Source organism: Salvelinus sp. IW2-2015, unplaced genomic scaffold (assembly GCF_002910315.2).
Source record: "Salvelinus sp. IW2-2015 unplaced genomic scaffold, ASM291031v2 Un_scaffold3909, whole genome shotgun sequence".
In the NCBI taxonomy this organism is placed as follows: Eukaryota; Metazoa; Chordata; class Actinopteri; order Salmoniformes; family Salmonidae; genus Salvelinus; species Salvelinus sp. IW2-2015.
In genome coordinates this window covers 10,551-38,128 of record NW_019945183.1, presented here as the reverse complement: position 1 = coordinate 38,128, position 27,578 = coordinate 10,551, and the positions used below count along the sequence as shown (strand labels likewise).

Genomic DNA, 27,578 nt, shown 5'->3' with positions numbered 1-27,578 from the left:
AAGGTTAATTGAGGTAATATGTACATGTAGCTAGAGTTATAGTGAGTTTGCATAGATATCATGGTCCAAACACACTAAGACAAAGTGACAAAGCCTATTCCACCTCAGGAGACTGAACATATTTTGCAATTGTCCTCAGATCCTCAAAAGGTTCTACAGCTGCACCATCGAGAGCATCCTGACTGGTTGCATTACTGCCTGGTATGGCAACTGCTCGGGGCCAGGCTTCCTGCCATCCAGGACCTCTATACCAGGCGGTGTCAGAGGAAGGCCCTAAAAATGGTCAGACTCCAGCCAACCTAGTCATAGACTGTTTCTCTGCTACCGCACGGCAAGCGGTACCAGAGCGCCAAGTCTAGGTCCAAAAGGCTTCTTAACAGCTTCTACCCCAAGCCATGGCTCTGTTGGGCGGTATGCAAATTGGAGTGGGTCTAGGGTTTCTGAGATGATGGTGTTGATGTGAGCCATGACCAGCTATATAACCCACGCCCCTCTGCAAACACGAGTTCTCCGATGTTTGTGACAATGCAGTACTTATTTAAAGAGAAGAGAATATTATGTTAGCACACATTAAAATTAAGTGATGTCCGCTTGTCCCCTTATTAATATATCGAAGTGTTTGACATGGGGAGGGAACCAGTAACTTTATGATCAAACTTTATCAATGTAGAAGCAACAGTCATTTTTCATACTTTGGTCATACTCTGGTTTTCTTCAAATATCATCCAATTTCATGAAAAACATGATTTTGACTGTGTATGACCTTTGACTGTCCATGTGCTCTGGCAGAGTTCCTGGTCACATGCTGTTTTCAATGAGAGAAATTGGTTCTTGAGTTCAGTTTATGGCTGTGGCTGTGCCAGCTAGTGACGACTGTCTAAAGGCTCTATAGATAACCTCTGCTCGTCTCTCCTTTCCTCCAGATTCCCTCCAGCTCTCTCTCGCTGTCTCTGAAGAGGAGGTCTCCCTGAGCAGCAGCACTGTGAGCAGGAGTGGAGCCCCAGTCTGGGGCAGGAGAACCCAGAGCTTCCACAGATTAAAGAGGAGCAGGAGGAACTCAGGACCAGTCAGGAGGAAGAGCAGCTTCAAGGGCTGGAGCTGATATCAAATTCACTCCTTCCTGTGTGAAAAGTGAATGTGATCAGGAGGACCCACTTCAGCCTTCACTTCTCCCCAAACCCAGACTGTGGAGATCAGAGAGAGTGACCCTAAACAAGTGGATCTCACACCTTTTGTTACTGTGACCCACCTTAAGGGTCTCTACATTCCCTGTGACCCTCCAGATAATCAAAACAATGCTCCAGCCACAGGTCAGCTGTAAGCAGTGACCCAGTAGGACTTGACAGCAGCCCACGATTGGATCCCAGGCCATCAATGGCGGAACATTGTTCCAAACCCAGCACGTCTAGAAAAACTCACCACTGCCGTGACTGTGGTGAAAAGTTTGCTCTGAAAGCTGACGTGGGGAGGCATATGACTCTCCACAAGAAGAGACTCAGTGAATGCAGCTTCTGCAGAAAACGCTGCTCTCCCCCTGTAAACTGAAGGCCCATGTCCGCCTCTGTCACAGTGGGAAACCCTGCACCTGTCCTGTTTGTGCCAAGACCTTCAGCCTCAAAGGATATCTGTCCAAGCACATGAGGATTCACACAGGAGTCGGGGAAGAACATTTAGCTGTGGAGACTGTGGGAAAAGCTTCAATTTGAAGGGGAACCTAAAGAACCATATGTTGACTCACACAGGAGAGAAATCATTTAGCTGTGTTGACTGTGGGAAAAGCTTCATTCATAAGTGGAACCTAAGGAGCCATATGCTGACTCATACAGGAGAGAAACCATTTAGCTGTAGTGACTGTGGGAAAAGCTTCAATCAGGAGGGGAACCTACGGACCATAAACGGACTCACACAGGAGGAAACCATTTAGCTGTGATAACTGTGGGAAAAGCTTCAATCAGAAGGGGTCCCTAAGAAGCATACACTTACTCACACAGGAGAGAAACCATTTAGCTGTGCTGACTGTGGGAAAAGCTTCAATCAGAAGGGGAACCTAAGGAACCATAAACTGACTCACACAGGAGAGAAACCATTTAGCTGTGATGATTGCGGGAAAAGCTTCACTCAAAAGTCTAACTTACTGACGCATGTGAAAAAAATCCACAAAGGAGGAAAACTAGGATAAAAACTGAAAGAAAATTAGGACAAAGATCTATTTAGTCACAAGGTGAAATAAAAAGTCAGGATGTGGACAATTTTGAGTACACGCTCAGACACATAGCTGGAATAAGTAAATGAAGTCTGAGAGGATAGTCAGATTAACTGATGACTAAATTAGCAGTGCAGATGGCACATTTTGTTAAGTGCAGAGATGTATTATGGGTATGAATGTGTAGGGGACTTCTGAAATTCTACAGATTTTGTGGCCCAGCAGGAAGATCAGCGTATCCCAAATCCAGAGGTTGTCAGATCAAATCCCAGGTTGGGTCATATTCAAAAGTCTACTAAGTGATCATGTCAAATGTAATCATATTGTCATTGCTTACACCATTTTAGCTTAGCAGTGTATCACTAACCTTAAACAGAATACATGGTCCCAAATCAAATTGTATTGGTCACATACACGTGTTTAGCAGATGTTATTGCGGGTGTAGCTATAATGCTTGTGTTTCTAGCTCCAACAGTGCAGTAATATCTAACAATTCACAACAATACACACAACCTAAAAGTAAAATAATGGAATTAAAGAATATATAAATATAGGATGAGCAATGTTGGAGTGGCGTAGACTAAAATACAGTAGAATAGAATACATTATATTCATATGAGATGAGTAAAGCAAAGAATGTAAACATTATTAAAGTGACTAGTGTTCCATTATGAAAGTGGCCAGTGAATTCAAGTCTATGTATGTAGGGCAGCAGCCTCTAAGGTTCAGGGTTACGTAACCGGGTGGAAACCGGCCAAGAGAACATTCTCATATGTGGGTGTAAAACACTGTTAAAAGCACTGTTTTGTGTGTGGGGGTGGCTGTCCCTAGCATTGGCAAAAGACAAAGAGCTGTGACTGGATCAGTGGTTCAACAATCAGGGCCTTGATGGGCTTGGCAACAGTAACAAGGGGTGAGGTGTAATGAAACTAGGGTGCGCGTGCCTTGGGTAAACCATTTTTGGGGGGAGACATTTCTTTACGGCATTGGGTAACGTCCTTGGAACAAACCGGGAACTAGACAACAACTCCAGGAGAGCATGACACAACATCTCAAGAATGCCTTCAAAACGTCCTCGAGACCAGCCAGGAACTAGACAAATCCTCTAGGGAACCATGACACAACGTCCTGACGACGTTAGGCGACCATTTTGTGACGTCCTTTATTGTTTACAGAGAAGTTATGTTATTCATTAAAAAGGTAACTATCTCTTATTTCATAACCCATATGTTCTTTACATCTTTTCTGCTACAAAAGTAGGCAAAGCTGTCATCAGGCAAAGGGTGGCTACTTTGAAGAATCTCAGATATAAAATATATTTTGATTTGTATAACACTTTTTTGGGGGGTTACTACATGTTCCATATGTGTTATTTCATAGTTTTGATGTCTTCACTATCATTCTACAATGTAGAAAATAATAAAAAATAAAGAAAAACCCTTGAATGAGTAGGTGTGTCCAAACTTTTGACTGGTACTGTACATACATTTTACATACATTACTGAACATAGACTCCTTAATGCCACTCTCAGCCCATCTTACCTATCGCCATAGACCACCGCCGTTTGGTTTACATGTGCCATATATTTTTTAATTGTGCTGTGATGTTTTATATACATTTTTAACCTTTCTAATCGTATAGTATTCCACAGATTGTGAGCCAAAGATGAAAACCTTTCCTACGAGTAATATTATTTGACCCACTATGGCTTTACAAATCGCCCCAACACTGCTATTTGTAAGGTTCATTTTAAATGAATGTTGTGATTTTTTTTAACCATTCCTGAACCTGTGACCAGGAACAAGCTACATAGGGGCAATACCAAGATAAATGACCTATGGATTCTGTCTCTGCAGCCAAATCTACAGAGTTTGAGATTGTTGTATGCCCCATATATATATAGCATTCTGTTGGTGGCAAGAGTGTTGTATATAATTGGAAGAACTTGAAGTGTTGAATCAAGTGTTGTTTTTTTGTATCAGATCATAAACCATGTGCCATAGAATCGGTACATCAAAAATCTCTTCCCATTTAATTTGTAATCTGTATTGCGCAGCTGTCAACATTTCTGTCCTCAAATGAAACTGGAATATTTTTCAAATTATGCCAATTCTTTCCAGCCAATTTGTATCTTCAATATATGGCAGACAAACAAGTGCCCTACCTTCTCCCTCTTCCACTTGCCTCCTCCATTTTTGTGGTAATGCGTCAATCAGTTAGTTGGTTGTAAGTTTGGATTGAGCAGACATTCCTATATATTTTCAATAGCTGCATATGAGACATAACTCCTCCATTTCTATTCATAATAAAAATAAATATAATATATTTTTTAAATCCATAAAGAATGTTTTTTTAATTAATCAGTATTTGAGTTTAACCATAATATGTTTTAAATATTTGTTCTATCTTTTCTGGAGGATAAAACTGAAATTTTAACCCGCTTTGTATGGCTTGTTTAAGAAATGGTGATACTTTAATTTCATTTTAAATTAGTCGGAAATTAGAAGTTGTAATCTGTATGAAGGCAAAAAGGCAATTTTTTAAACTAATTTACTTCATCTACTGGAGAACCATTTTGGGTTTAGTAGAATTTATGTATGAGTGAATCATTTAATGAGAGGTTTAAAGCTTTAATAATTTTAGCCCCCCAAACTCATGTTCATTATATAAATAGGCACGTTTAATTTTATCTGGCTTAGCATTCGAAATAAAATGCTATATTTTTGCTCATATGATTTTTTAAACAAGTTGTCTGGAGTAGGCAGCCCCATTAGTAAGTAAACTGTGATTGGACCAAAGAGTTCATCAATGTGATTTTTACATAAATAGACAAGTATTTACCTCTCCATGGTTGCAGAATCTTATCTATTTTTGTTAACTTTCTATTGAAATTGATTGTGGTAACTCAATTAGCCCATGTCAGCTAACATTTTTAGTCTAGCGGTCAGCTATCTAAACTTATAGTAATCATGGTCGAATTACCGACCGGGGGCCCACATTGATTTTATTAGTTAGTCTCACTCAGATATCATATTAAAAATTGCAAACATGGACCATTTTCCTGTCCTGTAAGCATTCAAAATGTAAAAACTACTTTTGGTGAAAGAGAACATTTATTGAGTAAAAAGTAAGTTGTCAAAAACATAAATAGTAAAGTACAGATACCCCCAAAAACGACTTAGGTAAAAAATACTTTGAAGTACTACATAAGTACTTTACACCACTGTCGGCTAGCTGGCCAATGAAGTGGATCTATTACACTAATGTGGATCCTTTCAGTAGGCTACAACAACATGAGAAGTGAGAATGTCAATTGTATTTCTAATCTCTCTTTCTCCTCCCTGTGTGTAGCGAGTTTAGAAGGGGTGGGTGTAACGGAGTTAAAATCACACCGTAAACTCATTCCACAGCTAGCTTGAAATGTCACCAATGGAACTATCGAAGTAAATATCTTTCCATACTCAACAGTTGGTACGTTGTCGAGGAGAGCGGTCACATGTTTGCAAGCAGCGGATCACTGGTTGGAGTCCAGTATGGGGGATAGGGACAGTGGAGGAAGCTATACTGTTACCAGAATACGGACCTCCATTTCACAGGGGTACTAGGAGACCTAGTAGAGAGCGGGAGAACAAGGAGAGGTACAACCACAGATTGAATAACGGTTAGTTAAAAAATATTTTGTACAACTTTAGTACAACTGAATGCTGTCCTGCTGTGCTGATTTGTCTTGTTGTGCGACTGTATGGCAACATATTGTCGTCAATAGTTTACTCACAACTAAACAAATGACCCAAGTGGTGACGACAGAGAGTGAAAAGGGTCTTCTGTTTCTCGATCCTCTTTGAGTAGATGCCAATTTCACGTCAGTCAGAATTTCAGTCGGTTCCACTCATACTCCAAGGAGCCTTGAAATGAATGCTACCTTTCAATAATCTGGAATACCCGTGGATGAATGTAATATAATTATTTAATGACGTGGTTTGGTTGCCCTTGCAGTCGTCCCACTAAGATGCACTTTTCTGTTGTGACTCACACCGTCATTGTGTTGTCCTTGTTTTGTCTTAGCTCCTCTTTACACCTCTGTGGAGGATAACCCTGGTACATTAGTCATGGAAACAGGGCTGAACATGGTGGATGATAAGCCTGGTACATTAGTCATGGAAACAGGGCTGAACATGGTGGATGATAAGCCTGGTACATTAGTCATGGAAACAGGGCTGAACACGGTGGATGATAAGCCTGGTACATTAGTCATGGAAACAGGGCTGAACACTGTGGATGATAAGCCTGGTACATTAGTCATGGAAACAGGGCTGAACACTGTGGATGATAAGCCTGGTACATTAGTCATGGAAACAGGGCTGAACATGGTGGATGATAAGCCTTGTACATTAGTCATGGAAACAGGGCTGAACATGGTGGATGATAACCCTGGTACATTAGTCATGGAAACAGGGCTGAACACTGTGGATGATAACCCTGGTACATTAGTCATGGAAACAGGGCTGAACATGGTGGATGATAAGCCTTGTACATTAGTCATGGAAACAGGGCTGAACATGGTGGATGATAACCCTGGTACATTAGTCATGGAAACAGGGCTGAACACTGTGGATGATAACCCTGGTACATTAGTCATGGAAACAGGGCTGAACATGGTGGATGATAACCCTGGTACATTAGTCATGGAAACAGGGTGAACACTGTGGATGATAACCTGGTACATTAGTCATGGAAACAGGGCTGAACACTGTGGATGATAACCCTGGTACATTAGTCATGGAAACAGGGCTGAACACTGTGGATGATAAGCCTGGTACATTAGTCATGGAAACAGGGCTGAACACGGTGGATGATAAGCCTGGTACATTAGTCATGGAAACAGGGCTGAACATGGTGGATGATAACCCTGGTAACATTAGTCATGGAAACAGGGCTGAACACTGTGGATGATAAGCCTGGTACATTAGTCATGGAAACAGGGCTGAACACGGTGGATGATAACCCTGGTACATTAGTCATGGAAACAGGGCTGAACACGGTGGATGATAAGCCTTGTACATTAGTCATGGAAACAGGGCTGAACACTGTGGATGATAACCCTGGTACATTAGTCATGGAAACAGGGCTGAACACGGTGGATGATAAGCCTTGTAACATTAGTTCATGGAAACAGGGCTGAACACTGTGGATGATAAGCCTGGTACATTAGTCATGGAAACAGGGCTGAACATGGTGGATGATAAGCCTTGTACAATTAGTCATGAAACAGGGCTGAACACTGTGGATGATAAGCCTGGTACATTAGTCATGGAAACAGGGCTGAACACTGTGGATGATAAGCCTGGTACATTAGTCATGGAAACAGGGCTGAACACGGTGGATGATAACCCTGGTACATTAGTCATGGAAACAGGGCTGAACACGGTGGATGATAAGCTTGTACATTAGTCATGGAAACAGGGCTGAACACTGTGGATGATAACCCTGGTACATTAGTCATGGAAACAGGGCTGAACATGGTGGATGATAAGCCTTGTACATTAGTCATGGAAACAGGCTGAACACTGTGGATGATAAGCCTGGTACATTAGTCATGGAAACAGGGCTGAACATGGTGGATGATAAGCCTTGTACATTAGTCATGGAAACAGGGATGAACACGGTGGATGAAAGGCCTTGTACATTAGTCATGGAAACAGGGCTGAACACTGTGGATGATAAGCTGGTACATTAGTCATGGAAACAGGGCTGAACACTGTGGATGATAAGCCTGGTACATTAGTCATGGAAACAGGGCTGAACACGGTGGATGATAAGCCTGGTACATTAGTGAAGGAAACAGGGCTAAACGAGTGGATGATGTAGCCTGGTACATTAGTGAAGGAAACAGGGCTGAACACTGTGGATGATAAGCCTTGTACATTAGTCATGGAAATAGGGCTGAACACTGTGGATGATAAGCCTGGTACATTAGTCATGGAAACAGGGCTGAACACTTGAGTCCTGCTGTTGACAGTCAAATGTTTAGCGTCATGCTACACAGCTGGCTACAGACACACACACCTGTTCCCCTATGGCAACAGAGCTATTCTTATTAAACAACCAGTTAACCCAGCTGTCGGTTTCAGATCAATTATTTATTAATAAAAACAAAAAAGTTATATTAGTAAAGTCTGATTTGATTCATGTGATAATGTAATGATTAAACAGAGATATACAATGTATGTGTAAACCGATGTGAAATGGCTAGCTAGTTAGTGGTGGTGCACGCCTAATAGCGTTTCAATCGGTGGACGTCACTTGCTCTGAGAACCTTGAAGTAGTATATCTCTAGTATACGTCTAGATCTCAGAGCGGCTTTTGTGCTTCGTGGGTGACTGTTGTTGATGTGTGCAGAGGGTCCCTGGTTCGATGGGCCGGACTGAAGTTATACTGTTACATATGCTTTCCAGAAAAGATTCTCCTTCCATTTGTCCAAGAGTATTTCTCACTCATTTTGACCTAATGCTGCTCAAGCAATGATATTCAGTAGACTCCAGATAAGTGCATTTTCTTTACTTGCAAACTCTGTGTTAAGTAGATTACAGTTGTTTTGTCAGACCCATTTCAATCGCATGTCTTTTAATTACTCTTGATAATGGCATTCTCTGGTTTAGTGCACGCTGTCACATTAGTCCCAAGCATACACGAATAACAAACGCTATTACTCCATTTAACTGTTTCGTGTTTCCACACGTAGTTATCGATTTCCATTATAATTGGTCTGTAACTTGTATTAAAACCCCCCACCACACTGTGGCGCTGTGTTTGTGTTTATCGGGCTCTCACCCGCTTCTAAAACAGAAAAATAAAATAGGGAAATAAAACTAGGAGTGTGGTTTGTCAGCATCGTTCTTTCCTTCAACTCTCAAGTCGACTGAAACATGTCTAAACTACAGTCGTTTCGTGTGTTTTTAAATGAGCGTTTAACGGCGCTGCTGTGGAGATTTTGGGTGCAGTTGAGGCAAACGGTAGCGGACTATCAGGAGGAGAATGATCGGCTACGGAGACTGCTGAGGATCACACCGGAGATACAAACTATGTAGAATTAGGTTCCGTATGTATGATCTAGTGATGGCTTAGAGGAGGACCCACTTCAGCCCTTCACTTCTCCCCAAACCCAGACTGTGGAGATCAGAGAGAGTGACCCTAAACAAGTGGATCTCACACCTTTTGTTACTGTGACCCACCTTAAGGGTCTCTACATTCCCTGTGACCCTCCAGATAATCAGAACAATACCTCCAGCCACAGGTCAGCTGTAAGCAGTGACCCAGTAGGACTTGACAGCAGCCCACGATTGGATCCCAACCTATCAATGGCGGAACATTGTTCCAAACCCAGCACCACGTCTAGAAAAACTCACCACTGCCGTGACTGTGGTGAAAAGTTTGCTCTGAAAGCTGACGTGGGGAGGAATATGACTCTCCACAAGAAGAGACTTCGTGAATGCAGCTTCTGCAGAAAACGCTGCTCCTCCACCTGTAAACTGAAGGCCCATGTCCGCCTCTGTCACAGTGGGAAACCCTGCACCTGTCCTGTTTGTGCCAAGACCTTCAGCCTCAAAGGATATCTGTCCAAGCACATGAGGATTCACACAGGAGTGGGGGAGAGAACATTTAGCTGTGGAGACTGTGGGAAAAGCTTCAATTTGAAGGGGAACCTAAAGAACCATATGTTGACTCACACAGGAGAGAAATCATTTAGCTGTGYTGACTGTGGGAAAAGCTTCATTCATAAGTGGAACCTAAGGAGCCATATGCTGACTCATACAGGAGAGAAACCATTTAGCTGTAGTGACTGTGGGAAAAGCTTCAATCAGGAGGGGAACCTACGGAACCATAAACGGACTCACACAGGAGGGAAACCATTTAGCTGTGATAACTGTGGGAAAAGCTTCAATCAGAAGGGGTCCCTAAAGAAGCATACACTTACTCACACAGGAGAGAAACCATTTAGCTGTGCTGACTGTGGGAAAAGCTTCAATCAGAAGGGGAACCTAAGGAACCATAAAYTGACTCACACAGGAGAGAAACCATTTAGCTGTGATGATTGCGGGAAAAGCTTCACTCAAAAGTCTAACTTACTGACGCATGTGAAAAAAATCCACAAAGGAGGAAAACTAGGATAAAAACTGAAAGAAAATTAGGACAAAGATCTATTTAGTCACAAGGTGAAAATAAAAAGTCAGGATGTGGACATTTTGAGTACACGCTCAGACACATAGCTGGAATAAGTAAATGAAGTCTGAGAGGATAGTCAGATTAACTGATGACTAAATTAGCAGTGCAGATGGCACTATTTTGTTAAGTGCAGAGATGTATTATGGGTATGAATGTGTAGGGGACTTCTGAAATTCTACAGATTTTGTGGCCCAGCAGGAAGCAGCGTATCCCAAATCCAGAGGTTGTCAGATCAAATCCAGGTTGGTCATATTCAAAAGTCTACTAAGTGATCATGTCAAATGTAATCATATTGTCATTGCTTACACCATTTTAGCTTAGCAGTGTATCACTAACCTTAAACAGAATACATGGTCCCAAATCAAATTGTATTGGTCCATACACGTGTTTAGCAGATGTTATTGCGGGTGTAGCTATAATGCTTGTGTTTCTAGCTCCAACAGTGCAGTAATATCTAACAATTCACAACAATACACACAAACCTAAAAGTAAAATAATGGAATTAAAGAATATATAAATATTAGGATGAGCAATGTTGGAGTGGCGTAGACTAAAATACAGTAGAATAGAATACAKTATATTCATATGAGATGAGTAAAGCAAARATATGTAAACATTATTAAAGTGACTAGTGTTCCATTATGAAAGTGGCCAGTGAATTCAAGTCTATGTATGTAGGGCAGCAGCCTCTAAGGTTCAGGGTTACGTAACCGGGGTGGAAACCGGCCAAGAGAACATTCTCATATGTGGGTGTAAAACACTGTTAAAAGCACTGTTTTCGTGTGTGGGGGTGGCTGTCCCTAGCATTGGCAAAAGACAAAGAGCTGTGACTGGATCAGTGGTTCAACAATCAGGGCCTTGATGGGCTTGGCAACAGTAACAAGGGGTGAGGTGTAATGAAACTAGGGTGCGCGTGCCTTGGGTAAACCATTTTTTGGGGGGGAGAACATTTCTTTACGGCATTGGGTAACGTCCTTGGAACAAACCGGGAACTAGACAACAACCTCCAGGAGAGCATGACACAACATCTCAAGAATGCCTTCAAAACGTCCTCGAGACCAGCCAGGAACTAGACAAATCCTCTAGGGAACCATGACACAACGTCCTGACGACGTTAGGCGACCATTTTGTGACGTCCTTTATTGTTTACAGAGAAGTTATGTTATTCATTAAAAAGGTAACATTTACTCTTATTTYATAAACCCATATGTTCTTTACATCTTTTCTGCTACAAAAGTAGGCAAAGCTGTCATCAAGGCAAAGGGTGGCTACTTTGAAGAATCTCAGATATAAAATATATTTTGATTTGTATAACACTTTTTTGGGGGGTTACTACATGATTCCATATGTGTTATTTCATAGTTTTGATGTCTTCACTATCATTCTACAATGTAGAAAATAATAAAAAATAAAGAAAAACCCTTGAATGAGTAGGTGTGTCCAAACTTTTGACTGGTACTGTACATACATTTTACATACATTACTGAACATAGACTCCTTAATGCCACTCTCAGCCCATCTTACCTATCGCCATAGACCACCGCCGTTTGGTTTACATGTGCCATATATTTTTTAATTGTGCTGTGATGTTTTATATACATTTTTAACCTTTCTAATCGTATAGTATTCACAGATTGTGAGCCAAAGATGAAAACCTTTCCTACGAGTAATATTATTTGACCCACTATGGCTTTACAAATCGCCCCAACACTGCTATTTGTAAGGTTCATTTTAAATGAATGTTGTGATTTTTTTTAACCATTCCTGAACCTGTGACCAGGAACAAGCTACATAGGGGCAATACCAGAATAAATGACCTATGGATTCTGTCTCTGCAGCCAAATCTACAGAGTTGAGATTGTTGTATGCCCCATATATATATAGCATTCTGTTGGTGGCAAGAGTGTTGTATAATAATTGGAAGAACTTGAAGTGTTGAATCAAGTGTTGTTTTTTGTATCAGATCATAAACCATGTGCCATAGAATCGGTACATCAAAAATCTCTTCCCATTTAATTTGTAATCTGTATTGCGCAGCTGTCAACATTTCTGTCCTCAAATGAAACTGGAATATTTTTCAAATTATGCCAATTCTTTCCAGCCAATTTGTATCTTCAATATATGGCAGACAAACAAGTGCCCTACCTTCTCCCTCTTCCACTTGCCTCCTCCATTTTTGTGGTAATGCGTCAATCAGTTAGTTGGTTGTAAGTTTGGATTGAGCAGACATTCCTATATATTTTCAATAGCTGCATATGAGACATAACTCCTCCATTTCTATTCATAATATTAATAAATATAATATATTTTTTTAAATCCATAAAGAATGTTTTTTTAATTAATCAGTATATTTGAGTTTAACCATAATATGTTTTAAATATTTGTTCTATCTTTTCTGGAGGATAAAACTGAAATTTTAACCCGCTTTGTATGGCTTGTTTAAGAAATGGTGATACTTTAATTTCATTTTAAATTAGTCGGAAATTAGAAGTTGTAATCTGTATGAAGGCAAAAAGGCAATTTTTTAAACTAATTTACTTCATCTACTGGAGAACCATTTTGGGTTTAAGTAGAATTTATGTATGAGTGAATCATTTAATGAGAGGTTTAAAGCTTTAATAATTTTAGCCCCCCAAACTCATGTTCATTATATAAATAGGCACGTTTAATTTTATCTGGCTTAGCATTCGAAATAAAATGCTATATTTTTTGCTCATATGATTTTTTAAAACAAGTTGTCTGGAGTAGGCAGCCCCATTAGTAAGTAAACTGTGATTGGACCAAAGAGTTCATCAATGTGATTTTTACATAAAAAGACAAGTATTTACCTCTCCATGGTTGCAGAATCTTATCTATTTTTGTTAACTTTCTATTGAAATTGATTGTGGTAACTCAATTAGCCCATGTCAGCTAACATTTTCTAGTCTAGCGGTCAGCTATCTAAACTTATAGTAATCATGGTCGAATTACCGACCGGGGCCCCACATTGATTTTATAGTTAGTCTCACTCAGATATCATATTAAAAATTGCAAACATGGACCATTTTCCTGTCCTGCTAAGCATTCAAAATGTAAAAAACTACTTTTGGGTGAAAGAGAACATTTATTGAGTAAAAAGTAAGTTGTCAAAAACATAAATAGTAAAGTACAGATACCCCCAAAAACGACTTAGGTAAAAAATACTTTGAAGTACTACATAAGTACTTTACACCACTGTCGGCTAGCTGGCCAATGAAGTGGATCTATTACACTAATGTGATCCTTTCAGTAGGCTACAACAACATGAGAATGAGAATGTAGAGAATGTCAATTGTATTTCTTCTCTCTCTTTCCGTCCCTGCGTGAGTCGAGTTTAGAAGGGTGGGTGTAACGGAGTTAAAATCACACCGTAAACTCATTCCACAGCTAGCTTGAAATGTCACCAATGGAACTATCGAAGTAAATATCTTTCCATACTCAACAGTTGGTACGTTGTCGAGGAGAGCGGTCACATGTTTGCAAGCAGCGGATCACTGGTTGGAGTCCAGTATGGGGGATAGGGACAGTGGAGGAAGCTATACTGTTACCAGAATACGGACCTCCATTTCACAGGGGTACTAGGAGACCTAGTAGAGAGCGGGAGAAACAGGAGAGGTACAACCACAGATTGAATAACGGTTAGTTAAAAAATATTTTGTACAACTTTAGTACAACTGAATGCTGTCCTGCTGTGCTGATTTGTCTTGTTGTGCGACTGTATGGCAACATATTGTCGTCAATAGTTTACTCACAACTAAACAAATGACCCAAGTGGTGACGACAGAGAGTAGAAAAGGGTCTTCTGTTTCTCGATCCTCTTTGAGTAGATGCCAATTTCACGTCAGTCAGAATTTCAGTCGGTTCCACTCATACTCCAAGGAGCCTTGAAATGAATGCTACCTTTCAATAATCTGGAATACCCGTGGATGAATGTAATATAATTATTTAATGACGTGGTTTTGGTGCCCTTGCAGTCGTCCCACTAAGATGCACTTTTCTGTTGTGACTCACACCGTCATTGTGTTGTCCTTGTTTTGTCTTAGCTCCTCTTTACACCTCTGTGGAGGATAACCCTGGTACATTAGTCATGGAAACAGGGCTGAACATGGGATGATAAGCCTGGTACATTAGTCATGGAAACAGGGCTGAACATGGTGGATGATAAGCCTGGTACATTAGTCATGGAAACAGGGCTGAACACGGTGGATGATAAGCCTGGTACATTAGTCATGGAAACAGGGCTGAACACTGTGGATGATAAGCCTGGTACATTAGTCATGGAAACAGGCTGAACACTGTGGATGATAAGCCTGGTACATTAGTCATGGAAACAGGGCTGAACATGGTGGATGATAAGCCTTGTACATTAGTCATGGAAACAGGGCTGAACATGGTGGATGATAACCCTGGTACATTAGTCATGGAAACGGGCTGAACACTGTGGATGATAACCCTGGTACATTAGTCATGGAAACAGGGCTGAACATGGTGGATGATAAGCCTTGTACATTAGTCATGGAAACAGGGCTGAACATGGTGGATGATAACCTGGTCTTAGATCATGGAAACAGGGCTGAACATCTGTGGATGATAACCCTGGTACATTAGTCATGGAAACAGGGCTGAACATGTGGAGATGAAACCTGGTACATTAGTCATGGAAACAGGGCTGAACACTGTGGATGATAACCCTGGTACATTAGTCATGGAAACAGGGCTGAACACTGTGGATGATAACCCTGGTACATTAGTCATGGAAACAGGGCTGAACACTGTGGATGATAAGCCTGGTACATTAGTCATGGAAACAGGGCTGAACACGGTGGATGATAAGCCTGGTACATTAGTCATGGAACAGGGCTGAACATGGTGGATGATAACCCGGTAACATTAGTCATGGAAACAGGGCTGAACACTGTGGATGATAAGCCTGGTACATTAGTCATGGAAACAGGGCTGAACACGGTGGATGATAACCCTGGTACATTAGTCATGGAAACAGGGCTGAACACGGTGGATGATAAGCCTTGTACATTAGTCATGGAAACAGGGCTGAACACTGTGGATGATAACCCTGGTAACATTAGTCATGGAAACAGGGCTGAACCACGGTGGTGATAAGCCTTGTACATTAGTTCATGGAAACAGGGGCTGAACACTGTGGATGATAAGCCTGGTACATTAGTCATGGAAACAGGGCTGAACATGGTGGATGAAATAGCCTTGTACATTAGTCATGGAAAACGGCTGAAACTGTGGATGATAAGCCTGGTACATTAGTCATGGAAACAGGGCTGAACACTGTGGATGATAAGCCTGGTACATTAGTCATGGAAACAGGGCTGAACACGGTGGATGATAACCCTGGTACATTTAGTCATGGAAACAGGGCTGAACACGGTGGATGATAAGCTTGTACATTAGTCATGGAAACAGGGCTGAACACTGTGGATGATAACCCTGGTACATTAGTCATGGAAACAGGGCTGAACATGGTGGATGATAAGCCTTGTACATTAGTCATGGAAACAGGGCTGAACACTGTGGATGATAAGCCTGGTACATTAGTCATGGAAACAGGGCTGAACATGTGGATGATAAGCCTTGTACATTAGTCATGGAAACAGGGATGAACACGGTGGATGAAAGGCCTTGTACATTAGTCATGGAAACAGGGCTGAACACTGTGGATGATAAGCCTGGTACATTAGTCATGGAAACAGGGCTGAACACTGTGGATGATAAGCCTGGTACATTAGTCATGGAAACAGGGCTGAACACGGTGGATGATAAGCCTGGTACATTAGTGAAGGAAACAGGGCTGAACACGGTGGATGATTAGCCTGGTACATTAGTGAAGGAAACAGGGCTGAACACTTGTCATTTGAAATAGGGCTGAACACTGCATGGAAACAGGGCTGAACACTTGAGTCCTGCTGTTGACAGTCAAATGTTTAGCGTCATGCTACACAGCTGGCTACAGACACACACACCTGTTCCCCTATGGCAACAGAGCTATTCTTTATTAAACAACCAGTTAACCCAGCTGTCGGTTTCAGATCAATTATTTATTAATAAAAACAAAAAAGTTATATTAGTAAAGTCTGATTTGATTCATGTGATAATGTAATGATTAAACAGAGATATACAAATGTATGTGTAACCGATGTGAAATGGCTAGCTAGTTAGTGGTGGTGCACGCTAATAGCGTTTCAATCGGTGACGTCACTTGCTCTGAGACCTTGAAGTAGTATATCTCTAGTATACGTCTAGATCTCAGAGCGGCTTTTGTGCTTCGTGGGTGACTGTTGTTGATGTGTGCAGAGGGTCCCTGGTTCGATGGGCCGGACTGAAGTTATACTGTTACATATGCTTTCCAGAAAAGATCTCCTTCCATTTGTCCAAGAGTATTTCTCATCCATTTTGACCTAATGCTGCTCAAGCAATGATATTCAGTAGACTCCAGATAAGTGCATTTTCTTTACTTGCAAACTCTGTGTTAAGTAGATTACAGTGTTTTGTCAGACCCATTTCAATCGCATGTCTTTATAATTACTCTTGATAATGGCATTCTCTGGTTTAGTGCACGCTGTCACATTAGTCCCAAGCATACACGAATAACAACGCTATTACTCCATTTAACTGTTTCGTGTTTCCACACGTAGTTATCGATTTCCATTATAATTGGTCTGTAACTTGTATTAAAACCCCCCACCCACACTGTGGCGCTGTGTTGTGTTTATGGGCTCTCCACCCGCTTCTAAAAACAGAAAAATAAAATACGGAAATAAAACTAGGAGTGTGTTTGTCAGCATCGTTCTTTCTTCAACTCTCAGTCGACTGAAACATGTCTAAACTACAGTCGTTTCGTGTGTTTTTAAATGAGCGTTTAACGGCGGCTGCTGTGGAGATTTTGGGTGCAGTTGAGCAAACGGTAGCGGACTATCAGGAGGAGAATGATCGGCTACGGAGACTGCTGAGGATCACACCGGAGATACAACTATGTAGAATAGGTTCGTATGTAGATCTAGTGATGGCTAGGTAGATAACTCAATAAATAAACTGTTTAGGTTTTAAGCGATCTGCATTTCAATATGTTTTATTAATGGAGGAAAACATCGTCACGAATCAGGAAGTGATTTGAAGTTATAATTTTAAATGGAAAAACATTTAAAATAAATACCAGCTTATTATCTTCAGTTTGAGATTGAATAAATATTCTAGTTGTTCAATAATTGAATTCGAATGTTGGTTCAATTGAATTGACTTACATTCTAATTGACCCAACCTTGCCTAATACATTATACTTTGTTCCTTTGCTGCTGATTACACACCTCTGAGGAGATGCTATAGCTACATTTGTTAGGAACATTTCCTCTCACAAGCTGTACAAGCCAGAATGTTTAATAAAACGTACCCGCTAATTTGAATTTACTCTAACGGTTGTCTGACTTTTCAAAACGCTGGGTGCGTTTAGTTCGATTGAATGTGTGCTGCGTTTCCTAACCGTTTTTACTGAACCACACATGTTTTATTTGGGGGAACACAAGTGTGTATATATAAAGATTATCAGTGGTGGAAAAAGTACCCAATTGTCATACTTGAGTAAAAATAAAGATACCTTAAAAGAAATTGACTCAAGTGAAAGTCACCCAGTAAAATACTACCCAAGTAAAAGTATTTGGTTTCAAATATACTTAACACATTTCTGAATAATAATGCGACACTGGAGGGAATGGTATCTAAAACAATTCCAAATATTATGGTATACTTAACACATTTCTGAATAATAATGCGACACTGGAGGGAATGGTATCTAAAACAATTCCAAATATTATGGTGTCACAGGGATATTGTAAAGTGATAAGAATTCCTTATAGTTAAGTGAAAGACCCTCTGCATTTACAAGTTGGCTCACCAATAGGATATTATTTTTGGAACCAATATTCTACAAACAAAGAAGTATTTTTTATACAATGTGTCCTGATTATTCCATATATAATATGTGTGGAGAAAAATGATGCTTATAAATTAAGGACCATGACAAGAAAACCTGCCGATGAAAAGCAGAGTTTCACTGGAACTTTGTCAATATTTGTACACATAGAAGTTTACAGTATTAAGTGTAATGTCATTGTAACTCATCACAAGACAAATACAGTGACCAAAGTGATCACAGTCCGAGAGTAAAATATTACCAACAAAGGTATTTGTTATTGTAGTGACCCCAGCGGAGCGTTCAGAGCCATGGGAAAGACACATATCAGTGCCCAACTGTGACTTCCAGAAGTTGGTATCAGCAGAAATTCAGTATTTTATTTTATTTCACCTTTATTTAACCAGGTAGGCCAGTTGAGAACAAGTTCTCATTTACAACTGCGACCTGGCCAAGATAAAGCAAAGCAGTTCGACACACAACAACACAGAGTTGCACATGGAATTTACAAACATACAGTCAATAATACAATATAAAAAGTGTATATACAGTGTGTGTAAATGAGGTAAGATAAGGGAGGTAAGGCAATCAAAGAGTGCAACTCTTGATTTAAAAAAATATATATATATTGGCAAAGTTTTTTAGCAAATAAAAATAAGGCATTGTGTTTCACATTGTTTAGGAACGCCTTAGCATTAACAGAAACTATAGACAAAGACWAAACATGACAGATTACATGAAAGTATCAACTGTAGGATGAGTCAGAAACATAGGAGCAGTGAARGTAAGCTATAAGGAACCTTGATCTGCACCATTTAAGTCAACTTAAAGTGGAAAAAAAGCTTGTACCATTAACTGAGATGGTTGTTATCRYGATCTTGAAATTCAACTCAACAGAAAATGATGTTCAAGACCAAGTCAAGGGTTCTCTGTAGTTAGAGAGAATAAAACCCTCTTTATTGTAATCAGGGACTATTCTGAACATGTTTTTCTTTTAATAAAGGGGTACCTACTTTTATTTAACTAGGCAAATCAGTTCAAAACAAATTCTTATTTACATTGACAGCCTACTAGGGAACAGTMGGTTTTACTGCCTTTTTCAGGGGCAGAATGACAGATTTTTACCTTGTCAGCTCAGGGATTCGATCCAGCAACCTTTTAGTTACTGGCCCAATGCTCTAACCACTAGGCTACCTGCCTACTATTTTAAGTGCATATGAAAAGTGATAATAAAAAATGATTTCCGTGCAGTTAATGAAGCCTTTCCCTTATTTGGTGCTTTCTTTATCGTTGGCCACAATTTGTTCCTCCTCTCTATGTCCTCCGGGCTGAGATGCTCGGCGAAACGCAGACCACGGCTCTGAAGGAACGCCGTCTTCCAGGCAGCTTTCCAGACAGCATCCCTGTAGAATCTGTCAGTGAAGAGGATGACGATACCCCTTGGTCTTGAATCGTTTTGCAGTTTTTTCTTGCCGAGGTGATGCATCACCGTCGATGCTATCACCAACTCTGTTCTTCTCTGCAGGCATAACTTCTTGGCAGATGCGGATAGCCTCACGTCGCACATTCTCCACGTCGGGCACGCCGTGGAGTCTCAGGTTCCATCTTATTGCTCCAGATCAGTGAGACGGCTATGGTAGACATTGTTATTCTGTTCCACCTTTTCCATACTCTTTTCAACTTTAGCCACTCTCATTTTCACATTCTTGATTTCACKACATGCAYACTCGTCTTTATGAAGCCTTCGATTACCATGGTGTTTGCGTCTACCATTGTSTCAATGGCGTCAGACCTGGAGTTGATGAGTAAAGAGAGGGTATCCACGATGTCAAGAGTCCGTGTTGCGTTTTTTGGAGGGTGGCGGTTTGCACGGAGTAGTAGTTTTGGCAGTTGTCTATAAACACGTTCCTATCCTTGTTGATTAGCAAATAGAATGGCTAGCTTCTTCCCTTCTCTTTTTGTTACGACTTCGCATCGACATGCCAAAATAAATGATCCACTTATCATTCCAGTCACAGGAATGTTCTTATATCTTGAGCAAATAAAACCAATAATAATAAGAATTACTTTCTGACGCAGCAGGTAAAAAGTCCCTGTTCAAGCCGTCATCGTGGCCTCCTCTCGCATCGTAAACGACTTCATTTGGTTTCAAATGCGCTATTGAGTCTTCACATAGGAATTAAGATGTCACGTGATCAATGGTTTTGTCCATTCATATATAGATGGGTTGGCTGACGACGTCACGAAAAAGAGGTGAGGGTAAAAAGGTGTGGGATGGCCTGGAGAAATGGAACCACTCTCAAATTCACAGACAGAGCTAGGTATGCAAGGACTGACCATCTATGATATCAAAATGATAGTTTGAACCATGTTTTGAGGCTAAATAGTGTTTCTTTACATTTACAAACAAGCTTATATTTGGGCTTCTGATGGGGGACGACAGTTTGAACTAAACTCGAGGCATTTATACGCTATATTCTTTAAGAATCAATGGATATCATTCATTTGTAAGTCAAAAAATCGATGGCACAACTAAGGATTCTAGCTTTAACTTCTAATTGACCAAAACCCTGATGTCTAAAAGCTGTATAGATAACCTCTGCTCCTCTCTCCTTTCCTTCAGAATCTCTGCAACTCTCTCTCACTGTCTCTGAAGATGAAGTTGCCTCTGAGCAAGCAGGAGTGGAGCCCCAGTCTGGGGCAGGAGAACCCAGAACTTCCACAGATTAAAGAGGAACAGGAGGAACTCAGGACCAGTCAGGAGGAAGAGCAGCTTCAAGGGCTGGAGGCTGATTTCAAATTCACTCCTTCCTGTGTGAAAAGTGAATGTGATCAGGAGGACCCACTTCAGCCCTTCACTTCTCCCAAACCCAGACTGTGGAGAACCGAGAGCGTGACCCTAAACAAGTGGATCTCACACCTTTTGTTACTGTGACCCACCTTAAGGGTCTCTACATTCCCTGTGACCCTCCAGATAATCAAAACAATACCTCCAGCCACAGGTCAGCTGTAAGCAGTGACCCAGTAGGACTTGACAGCAGCCCGCCATTGGATCCCAGTCTGTCATTGGATCCACACTCCATTGGATCCCAGCCCTCCATTGGATCCCAGCCCACCATTGAATCCAAACCTATCAATGGGGGAACACTATTCCAAACCCAGCACCACGTCTAGAAAAACTCACCACTGCGTGACTGTGGTGAAATGTTTGCTTTGAAAGCTGACCTGCAGAGCATGTGACTCTCTTCAAGAAGAGACTTCGTGAATGCAGCTTCTGCAGAAAACGCTACAACTCCACCTGTAAACTAAAGGCCCATGTCCGACTCTGTCACAGTGTGAAACCCTACACCTGCCCTGTTTGTAGCAAGACCTTCAAACTCAAAGGAGATCTGTCCAAGCACATGAGGATTCACACAGGAGAGAAGCATTTAGCTGTGGTGACTGTGGGAAAAGCTTCAATCAGAAGGGGTCCCTAAAGAAGCATATACTTACTCACACAGGAGATAAACCCTTTAGCTGTGCTGACTGTGGGAAAAGCTTCAATCAGAAGGGAACCTAAGGAACCATAAACTGACTCACACAGCAGAGAAACCATTTAGCTGTGATGACTGTGGGAAAAGCTTCAATCAGAAGGGGTCCCTAAAGAAGCATATACTTACTCACACAGGAGATAAACCCTTTAGCTGTGCTGACTGTGGGAAAAGCTTCAATCAGAAGGGAACCTAAGGAACCATAAACTGACTCACACAGCAGAGAAACCATTTAGCTGTGATGACTGTGGGAAAAGCTTCAATCAGAAGGGGTCCCTAAAGAAGCATACACTGACTCACACAGGAGAGAAACCATTTAGCTGTGGTGACTGTGGGAAAAGCTTCAATCAGAAATGGAAACTATCTTTACATATCCAGACTCACACAGTAGGGAAACCATTCAGCTGTGATGAGTGTGGGAAAAGCTTCATTCAGAAGGGGAACCTTAAGAGCCATAAACTGACTCACACAGGAGAGAAACATTTAGCTGTGATGATTGTGGGAAAAGCTTCATTCACAAGGGAACCTTAAGAGCCATAAACTGACTCACACAGGAGAAGAAACCATTTAGCTGTGATGATTGTGGGAAAAGCTTCAATCAAAAGTCTAACTTACTGACGCATGTTAAAAACATCCACAAAGGAGGAAAACAGGATGAAAACTGAAAGAAAATTAGGACAAAGATCTATTTAGTCAAAGATGACAATAAAAAGTCAGGATGTGGACAATAAGTACACGATCAAGAGTACACGCTCAGACACAAGAAACGCTCAGACACAGAGAATAGTCAGATTAACTGATGACTAAATTAGCAGTGCAGTGGCATATTTTGAAGTGCAGAGATGTATTATAGTAATGAATGTGTAGGGACTTCTGAAATTCTACAGATTTTGTGGCCCAGCAGGAAGATCAGCATATCCCAAATCCAGAGGTTGTCAGTTCAAATCCCAGGTTGGGTCATATTGAAAAGTCTACTAAGTGATCATGTCAAATAAGACATGACTTTAGTCATCAACTTTGTGCACAAAACATACATTAATTATTTTATAACAATAAGATCATGAAGATGTTAACATTTTATTTTCATGATCTGATGTCATGAGCCAGTTGGCCAGGGAGAAGTGTGGTTGGTTTGTTTAAAGGTCCTGAACGGTCATAAGAGCACCTCCTCCCAGCTGCCCACTGCACTGATGCTAGGAAACACTGTCACACACTGATAATCTACGATTATCGAGAATTTCAATAAGCATTTTCTACGGCTGGCCTTGCTTTCCACCTGGCTACCCCTACCCCGGTCAACAGCTCTGCACACCCCACAGTGTGCAACTTGCCCAAGCCTCCCCCATTTCTCCTTCACCCAAATCTAGATACCTGATATTCTGAAAGAGTTGCAAAATCTGACCCCTACAAATCAGCTGGGCTAGAACAATCTGGACCCTCTCTTTCTAAAATGATCTGCCTCAATTTGTTGCAACCCTCCGCTATGCCAATCTGCGTTATCCGGAGCATGGTCATGGGTGCACCTCAGCCACGCTCAAGGTCCTAAACGATATCATAACCGCCATCGACAAAAGACAATACGTGCAGCCGTCGACCTGGCCAAGACTTTCGACTCTGTCAATCACCGCATTTTTATCAGCAGACTCGACAGCCTTTTTCTCAAATGACTGCCTCGCCTGGTTCACCAACTACTTCTCAGATAGAGTTCAGTGTGTCAAATCGGAGGGCCTGTTGTCCGGACCTCTGGCAGTCTCTATGGGGGGCCACAGAGTTAAATTCTTGGGCCGACTCTTTTCTCTGTTATATCAATATATATATGTCGCTCTTGCGGCTGGTGATTCTCTGATCCACCTCTACGCAGACGACACCATTCTGTATACTTCTGGCCCTTTGGGCACTGTGTTAACTAACCTCCAGACAAGCTTCAATGCCATACAACTCTCCTTCCTGGCCTCCAACTGCTCTTAAATGCAAGTAAAACTAAATGTATGCTCTTCAACTGATCGCTGCTCGCACCTGCCCGCCCGCCTAGCATCACTACTCTGGACGGTTCTGACTTAGAATATGTGGACAACTACAAATACCTAGGTGTCTGGTTAGACTGTAAACTCTCCTTCCAGACTCACATTAGCATCTCCAATCCAAAATGAAAATCTAGATTCAGCTTCCTATTTCGCAAAAAAACATCCTTCACTCATGCTGCCCAAACCATATCCTCGTAAAATGGACTATCCTACCGATCCTTGACTTCGGCGATTCATTTACAAAATAGCCTCCAACACTCTACTCAGCAAATTGGATGCTGTCTATCACAGTGCCATCTGTTTCGTCACCAAAGACCCATATACTACCCACCACTGTGACCTGTATGCTCTCGTTGGCTGGCCCTCGCTTCATACTCGTCGCCAAACCCACTGGCTCCAGGTCATCTATAAGTCCTTGCTAGGTAAAGCCCCGYCTTATCTCAGCTCATTGGTCACCATAGCAGCACCCAACCGTAGCACGTGCTCCAGCAGGTATATTTCACGGGTCACCCCCAAAGCCAATTCCTCCTTTGGCCACCAGTTCTCTGCTGCCATTGACTGGAAAGAATTGCAAAAATCACTGAAGCTAGAGACTCATATCTTCTTCACCAGCTTTAAGCATCAGCTATCAGAGCAGCTTACAGATCATTGCACCTGTACATAGCCCATCTGGAAATAGCCCATCCAACTACCTCATCCCCATATTGTTATTTATATTTTTTATTTTCTTTGCACCCCAGTATCTCTTCTTGCACATTAATATTCTGCACATCTATCACTCCAGTGTTTATTTGCGAAATTGTAATTATTTCCCCACTACGGCCTATTTATTGCCTTACCTGTCACGTTCCTGACCTTATTTCCTTTGTTTTGTCTTTGTTTAGTTGGTCAGGACGTGAGCTGGGTGGGCATTCTATGTTATGTGTTTCTATGTTGGGTTCATGTTCAATTAGCCTGATATGGTTCTCAATCAGGGGCAGGTGTTTTACGTTTCCTCTGATTGAGAACCATATTAAGGTAGGCTGTTCTCACTGTTTGTTTGTGGGTGATTGTTGCTGTGTCTGTGTTTGTTCGCCACACGGTACTGTTTTCGTTCGTCTGTTCACGTCATTTATTGTTTTGTAATTTGTCAAGTGTTTTGTCGTCTTCGTTGCTATAATTAAAAGGGATGTATCCAAACCACGCTGCATTTTGGTCCGATCCTTGCTCCTCCTCAGACGAGGAGGAAGACGAACGTTACATTACCTCCCTAATCTTACTTCATTTGCACACACTGTATATAGACTTTTCTTTTGTATTATTGACTGTATGATTGTTTATTCCATGTGTAACTCTGTGTTGTTCTTTGTGTCACACTGCTTTGCTTTATCTTGGCCAGGTCGCAGTTGAAAAATGAGAACTTGTCCTCAACTGGCCTACCTGGTTAAATAAAGGTTAAATAAAAAAAAATACTATATGTGGGAATGTCTTATGTCCATCCTACATGTAGTGTTGGTACATGGAATCTTCCTCAACTGCATATATCATAAATTGCTATTGCAAATAGAAGTATTATGTTCAACAATTGACATTTTCAAATATAATTTTGACAAACACACTTTGGTGCTTACAATTCATTCTCTATTGGTCATAGATTTGGTGGGCACTGTCATCTGTGATCTTTATGATATGACTTTCTTTAAGCACGTACTGATGAAACTGTCACTTCATATTTTTTTCTTAAAGTCTACAAACGCTCTACATGTATTCACACTGTGATAGGGTTGGATCCTATATGCTACTTTTATTATTGTCCTGTAAATAGTTCAGTGGCTATAATTTAGGCTGTGTAGAATGAGGCATAAAGGAAATKACCTCTACTACTAAATTACTACTAGATTATAGTGATAAGGAAAACAGCATACACATTTGGCCTGTGTATTCATTTGCCTATAACTAATCAGAATTCCATTATGTTTACATAAAAAAGAGAGTACTTCAAAATGAGAAGATCCTGCCATGGAAAAGACGACTGGGCGGACATAAAGTGGAAAGAAGGGGAAATAACTCACACCATGCAGCAGGACACCTTCAACTGTGGGGTCTTTGTAATGCATGTTTGATAGTTATATTTTCAATAATGAATGGTTAGCTGTTATGTGACAATTAGGTTAAAAAAATTTTTTTTTTTTTTGTGTAGATGGCCTGTAAAGCTTACAGATTTAAGTCTAATAGCATGAGATGAAAGTAGACAAACATCAGAGTGTGCGATATGAAGGCATAGTCAGTGGATTCTGAACCTTGTTTGATGTCACTAGGTCACATGACCAAGGAGGCTTTTGAAATTTGAAATTTAGAAAAATTCATGTAAAATCGTGTGAGATGAAAATGGACAAAATAAAGGGTTTACAATATCGAAGGGTAGTTAGTGGACATTCTGAACCTTGTTTGAGTCAAGTAGGTCACATGACCAAAGAGCTATTGAAATGAATGTCCAAATCGTGAAAATAAGACCTGTGCAATGTTGTGCGCTATTTTTCCAACATGACACTTATTTGGAGTCTGTGGTTTGAAAGCTATTGAGGTTTGAAAGCGGAATATCCGTTGAATATCCAACTTGAAACTGTATTTATCTCGGTGTGTAATGGAGTTAAAAACATACCTTAAACTCACTCCTCAGCTAGTTTAGTGTTTTTCCATAGCTCAAACAGTTGGTATGTTGTCAAGTAGGGCAGTCACGTGTGTTTGTGATCAGAGGATCACTGGTTCGAGCCCAGTATGGGGAAATGGACAGTGGAGGAAGTTATACTGTTACCAGAACACTGACGTCCATCTCACTCGACAGGGATACTAGGAGGTGTAGTCGAGAGAGAGTAGAGGGTGTAAGTGTAAGTGCATTTTATACACATGCAAACTCTGTTTTAAACGCATTTGTTTTTTCAGCCCCATTTCAATATCATGTCTTGATAATGTCCTGCATTCTCCGGTTAAGTGCACGCTGTTCCAAGCCGTTGCAAGTCTTTCAATTCAGTTCATGCAATAATAAAGGATAACCCGAGACCACCCTATTACTTAATGTAACTGTTTCCCCACATGTACTTATCTATTTCCATTTTCATTGGTGTGTATAAAAAAAAACACCCACATGGGCTCGCCATCCGCTGATAAAAACAGAAAAAGACAATGCGGAAGTAAAATTGGGAGCGGGTTTGTTTTGTTTGTTACCATCATTCTTTCCTCGTGGACGAAGACATACTAGCTGAATACCCAACTCTCAGTCCACTGCAACATGTCTAAACTCCAGTCGTTTCGTGTGTTTTTAAATGAGCGTTTAACTGCGGCTGCTGTGGAGATATTCGGGGCAATTGAGCAAACCGTAGTGGACTACCAGGAGGAGAATGATCGGCTACGTGGACTGCTGCGGATCACACCGATTATACAACGATGTAACATAGGTTCGTATGTAGAGCAGTAGCAGTTCTGCTCAATAAATAAACTGTTTTCAGTGATCACCATTTCAATATGTTTTAACTATTACCAGTTTCTAAAACCAGAGGCCCAACATCGCGAGACTTCCAAAGCAGGTTCCGCAGACCAGGGGCCTCATAACAGTCGCTAACGTTACACATTACATATCTGCATGCGCCATTTCTGAAAAGACTGC

General features: G+C 41.0%; 2 pseudogenes; both read left to right on the top strand.

Annotated features, from left to right (window-relative positions):
- Positions 1–10,471, top strand: part of LOC112076652 (zinc finger protein 585A-like) — a 21,757-nt pseudogene extending 11,286 nt beyond the window's left edge.
- A 6,762-nt stretch (positions 10,472–17,233) lies between these two features.
- On the top strand, positions 17,234–22,668 carry LOC112076655 (gastrula zinc finger protein XlCGF57.1-like; annotated as a pseudogene).
- The last annotated feature ends 4,910 nt before the right edge of the window (positions 22,669–27,578 follow it).